The sequence below is a fragment of the Microcebus murinus genome, chromosome 1, assembly GCF_040939455.1.
Source record: "Microcebus murinus isolate Inina chromosome 1, M.murinus_Inina_mat1.0, whole genome shotgun sequence".
Lineage (NCBI taxonomy): Eukaryota > Metazoa > Chordata > Mammalia > Primates > Cheirogaleidae > Microcebus > Microcebus murinus.
In genome coordinates, this window is record NC_134104.1 from 98,813,642 (window position 1) to 98,819,526 (window position 5,885).

A 5,885-nucleotide genomic window follows, 5' to 3' on the forward strand; every position below is an offset into this window, starting at 1 on the left:
TGTACTCCTACTTATTAAAAAAAAATGTTAACTATAAAACAGCCACAGGCAGGTCCTTCAGGGGGTATTTCAGAAGAAAATATTATCATAGGAGATGACAGCTCCAGGTGTGCTATTGCCCCTTGAAGACCTTTCAGTGGCATAAGAGGGGAAGATAGAAGACAGTGATGTTGATGATCCTGACCCTGTGTAAGCCTAGGCTAATGTGTGTTTGTTTCTTAGTTTTTAACAAAAAAGTTTAAAAAGTAAAATAAATTAGAAAAAAGCTTATAGAATAAGGACATAAAGAAAATATTTTTGTGTACCCATACAATGTTTGTGTTTTAACCTGTTACTACAGAAGAGTCAAGAAGCTAAAAATTAAAAAGTTTATAAGATAAAAAGTTACAGTTAGCTAAAGTTAATTATTGGAGGAAATTTTTTAATATAAATTTAATGTATACTAAGTATACAGTGTTTGTAAAGGCTATAGTAGTGTACAATAATGTCCTAGCCTTTACATTCACTCACCACTCACCACGCAGAAAAACTTCTAGTCTTGCAAGCCCCATTTATGGTAAGAGCCCTATATAGGTATACCATTTTTTATCTTTTATGCCATATTATTCCTACACTGCTTCTATGTTTAGATACACAAATACTTACCATTGTGTTACCTACAGTATTCAGTTGCCTACAGTATTCAGCACAGTAATATGCTGGTTTGTAGTCTAGGAGCAATAGGCTATACCATATAGCCTAGTATGTAGTAGGCTGTACCATCTAGGTTTGTGTAAATACACTCTGTGATGTTCACACAATGATGAAATCACCTAACAACACATTTCTCAGTACTTATCTATGTATGACTGTGTATTGATGTTTGAGAAGCTAATTTCTTTTTTTTTCTTTGAGACAGGGTCTCACTCTGCTGCCTGGGTGAGAGTGCCATGGCGTCAGCCTAGCTCACAGCAACCTCAAACTCCTGGGCTCAAGTGATCCTCCTGCCTCAGCCTCCCGGGTAGCTGGGACTACAGGCACACACCACTATGCCCTATGCCCAGCTAATTTTTCTATATTTTATAGAGATGAGGTCTCTCTCAGGTTTGTCTTGAACTCCTGGCCTCAAGCAAATCTCCCACCTTGGCCTCCCAGAGTCCTAGAATTGCAGGCATGAACCACCGCACCTGGCCTAGAGAGAACTTTTAAAATAAAAAGTAATTTCCCTTCACTTTTAGAAAAGACCAAAAAACCAGAAAAATAAAGTGTGAATAATTGCCAAATTTTGGAAGATTGTTCCTTCTGAACTAAAGATTGTTGCCTAAAAGATCTCTAAAAACGGCTGGGCGCGGTGGCTCACGCCTGTAAACCTAGCTCTCTGGGAGGCCGAGGCGGGCGGATTGCTCGAGGTCAGGAGTTCAAAACCAGCCTGAGCAAGAGCAAGACCCCGTCTCTACTATAAATAGAAAGATATTAATTGGCCAACTAATATATATAGAAAAAATTAGCCGGGCATGGTGGTGCGTGCCTGTAGTCTCAGTTACTCAGGAGGCTGAGGCAGAAGGATTGCTTGAGCTCGGGAGTTTGAGGTTGCTGCGAGCTAGGCTGACGCCACGGCACTCACTCTAGCCTGGGCAACAAAGCAAGACTCTGTCTCAAAAAAAAAAAAAAAACCTCTAAAAAGTTAAGTGATTATGAAAAACATTAAGAGGTTGAGTCAATGTTTTTTGTTTTTAACTATATGTTTCTTAAGCTTTCAAGTGGTACATATTAGTCAGCTGTGTTATTAAAATCATGACGTCTGGTATTTAGCCAAGTCAGCAGCTTTTTGAGTTTCAATTCCCATAACAGAGTTTAATTCTGTAGCCTACCCTTGGGCCGATGCTAGCCACAGCCCTGCCGTCCCCATGGTCTTACACACACTGCCTCACTCATTTACTTTGCTTGTCCATAAGCATTGAGTTTGTGACCCCTAGCACATCAGTTAGCTTTGCTAGATGTTGGTGCAATGACTCCCAGAACTCTGAGGCTGAAGACAACCATGTTTACTTTTCATCCATGTTGCATGCCAGCACTTGGCTGCCGCCTTGCTCCATGAGTCTTCTCACCCCAGGACTCAGGCTGATAGGTAGCCCTGCCTGGAACATGTCATTCACACAGAGGGAAGGAAAAAGAGAGCTGGTTGAAGTATAATACATCCACTGGTGGAGAAAAATCCCTTGCCAAACCCAAGGGATGGGGAACCCAAGGGTGTCCATGGGATGGGGAAGTGTATTCCTCTCGAAGGAGGTAGCTGCCAGCCGTGCAGCATGCAGACATGTTGTGCTCTTCAGCATGGCGCTGAGGAGTTGGTGCAGTACTGTAATCTGCCACACCTAGTGTGTGGGGGGAGAGGGAGCTCAGGGGTCTGCATTGCTGAGGCCGGCTCAGGTGGATCAGAGTTTTTCTGGTTCACTCGGAATCGGAATTGGTTGCTTTGGGCTTTTAACCCCTCCCTGAGAGGGCTGCCTTTTCACCCTCCTTATTCTTTCCTTGGCTCTACTGTAAATGGTCTTGACACCATCACATTCCCAACAATTCCCCAGATGCAGAGCAGCCAGAGCAGAGCTACTTATAACAAGTTTTTCTGAGCAGGAGGTCGGGATAAAGCCCTTTGCTCTTGGAGTCTGGTAGTAGTTGCAGGGTAAAGGGAGGAAGGCATAGGAAAGGGATCAGCTCTGAGTGGGCAGAAGGGTGCGTGTGGGAAATGTGGCAAGCCTGTCCTGTCACCTTGGGGTTCCTACAGCCTTTGCTCTACTAGAAATTAATCTTTTGTGTATCAAGCCATCTGCTCTTGGCCGGCCGTGGTGGCTCACGCCTGTAATCCTAGCATTCTGGGAGGCCAAGGCAAGAGAGGATCACTTGAGCTCAGGAGTTTGAGACCAGACTGAGCAAGAGTGAGACCCCATCACTCCTAAAAAATAGAAAAATTAGCTGGGTGTGGTGGCACGCACTTGTAGTCCTAGCTACTAGGGAGGCTGAAGCAGTGAAATCACTTGAGCCCAGGAATTTGAGGTTGCTGTGAGCTGGGCTGATGCCATGTCTAGCCCAGGTGACATGATGAGACTCCATCTCAAAAAAGAAAAGGAAACAAAACAAAACCAACTGCTCTGGATTTTGTGTGAGCTGAAGACCAACTCACTGAGACTCCTTCACGCTCTCCATCAGCTCCCTGATTATTCCATGTGGTTAATACAGGACCAGCCCTTCAAGAGTCCGTGCTGACGGGGTGTGTTGGTGGGAGATGGAAGCCAGGGGAAACTTGGGGGACTGGACAGTCACTTGATGGAGTTTGTGCCTAAGCCATCTCCTGGGCTTTGCAAGAACAAAGAAGGGTCCAACAAGGGTAGACATCATCACTGTGTATTTAGGGTGAGTGACAGACATAAACCTACACTTGGATAGTTTTTTAGTCTTTAGTATGGTCAACACAGCCAGGGGCAGAGTGCCTCATAAATTGGAGCTGGGAGAGACCTTAGAATTCATCTCTCCTCTGACTTCCAGGCTTCTCTGTGACAAAGGATTAAAGGAGTGTACGCATAATTTTCAGTATTTCAAAAGCTGAGTGGAATCCATACATTTGCCAAAGCTAAGGAAAATGTTTCCATCGGCTAGAATTTAATCACCTGAGACAGTAGCCACGGCCAACTTATGCTCAGCAACAGCTTGATTGTGGGTTATTTTTTGTGTGATTAATAAATGGAGAAACTATAGTGCAGAGTCATGAATGATGGTTCACTGAGAAGGAAGGGCAGTAGACGGGATCTTTGCTAAGAAAAGGCTTGGGAACGCCTGTTCTTGATGTGAGGGCACTGAGGTTCAGTGAGGTCATGTAACCTGTCCACGTCATTGTCAAGCCAGGACTAGAATGAATGTTCCAGGCCCAGCTCCACTGCTCTGTGTTAGGGGCTCCTAAGTCATAGTGTGGTGTGCCTAAAGAGGAACTCCCTTTCTCAGTGGAATTGCAGACATCTCCAGAAGGGATTTCTCCTGGCTCAGGGGTAAGAGGAACTTTGAGGTGCCGGGCTGCAGTCTGCAAAGGATCTGAGGAAAGCTGTGACCACCCAACATCTTGGGGAAGTCACAGGGTCAAACCACAGTGACAGATGCCGGTGGGCAGCGGCAGATAAATTTTGGGGCAGTGACTCCGTAGTGTGCAGATGCTGCCCCAGCAGCAAGTTCCCTGTGTGACAAGGTCCTGAAGCCAGACACAGCATTGAGGGCTTTCATGACATCATACAAAGCATGCTGCACGTGCATTGCAAACTAAAAGCGTGTCCTCTGTACTTTTGACCAGGGTCTTGATTATGGAAATGAGGTTAAATATTTTTTAATTTTGGGGGGAGAGGGTTTAGAGGTTTCTGGAAGGCAATTTGCCTTTCTAGTATAAACACTCGATGCCTCAGAAATTCTATTGCTAGGAATCTTTCCTGAGGGATTTGTCAGAACTATTCATTACAGCTGTTTTAAAAAATAATCATTCAGGCTGGGTGTGGTGGCTCACGCCTGTAATCCTAGCACTCTGGGAGGCCGAGACAGGAGGATTGCTCAAGGTCAGAAGTTCAAAACCAGCCTGAGCGAGACCCCATCTCTACTAAAAAAAATAGAAAGAAATTAATTGGCCAAGTAAAAAAAATATATATATATATGTATGTATATATATATATATATATGTATATGTATATATATATATATATAAAATTAGCCGGGCACGGTGCATGTAGTCCCAGCTACTGGGGAGGCTGAGGCAGAAGGATCACTTGAACCCAGGAGTTTGAGGTTGCTGTGAGCTAGACTGATGCCACCGCACCCTAGCCCAGGTAACATGGTGAGACTCTGTCTCAAAAAAAAAAAAATCATTCAGTATTCAACATTAAGAGATTATTGATTAAATTTCAGTGTTGTCATAAGTTTGAATACAGTCATTAAAATGATGTTTATGAAAAGTTTTTTTTTTATTATGAGCCTAAATTTATTTAAAATAAAAAATTCAAATCCTAGCACTCTGGGAGGGCAAGGCAGGCGTATTGTTTGAGGTCAGGAGTTCAAGACCAGCCTAAGCAAGAGCAAGACCCTGTCTCTACCAAAAATAGAAAAATTTAGCTGGGCATGATAGTGCATGCCTGTAGTTCCAGCTACTCGGGAGGCTGAGGGAAGAGGACTGCTTAAGCCCAGGAGTTTGAGGTTGCTGTGAGCTAGGCTGACGCCATGGCACTCTAGCCTGGGCAACAGAGTGAGACTCTGACTCAAAATAAATAAATAAATAAAATGAAATAAAAAATTCAGGGGTGTGTATGCATAATGTGATCTGAGCTATGTGTGCCCAGATACTGCCAAATCCTTGATCCTTGTTCTCCCATCAGTGCCCAAATAGAACAATTTGCATCCCCGCGTACTTTACTGTAGAAGTCCACCTTTCTATGCTGTGACGATTCCGGGGTAGAGATGAGGCTTTCTACTCTCCTGACTCAGTCCGTGCCTCAGCCTGCCTTCCTCTCCACTGCTGCCCTCTACTGGCTGTGGCGCCTCTTCGCAGCCATATTACCCACTTTCTTTTCCCTCCCAAAGCCTTACTCCAATAAGGTTGCTGTGAATTCTAGAACTTCACTTAGTTTGAAAGTAGTAAAGGATTACTACTACCCAGGGAAGTGAAGGGCTTCTAATTCACTATCTGATAGTGCTCCTAAGAACTTGCTGGTCATTTCTAGTGGTAATGGTCTTGAAAAATAGTCCCCCGGTGAACAGATTTTCGTGTTCCTTTGTGTAGTCACCATCCACACTGACTCTGGGCAAGCCCCTTGTGACCAACTGAGTGGGACAGAGCAGACACTGCTGCATGACTTCCAAGGCCAGGTCAGAGGGAGCCT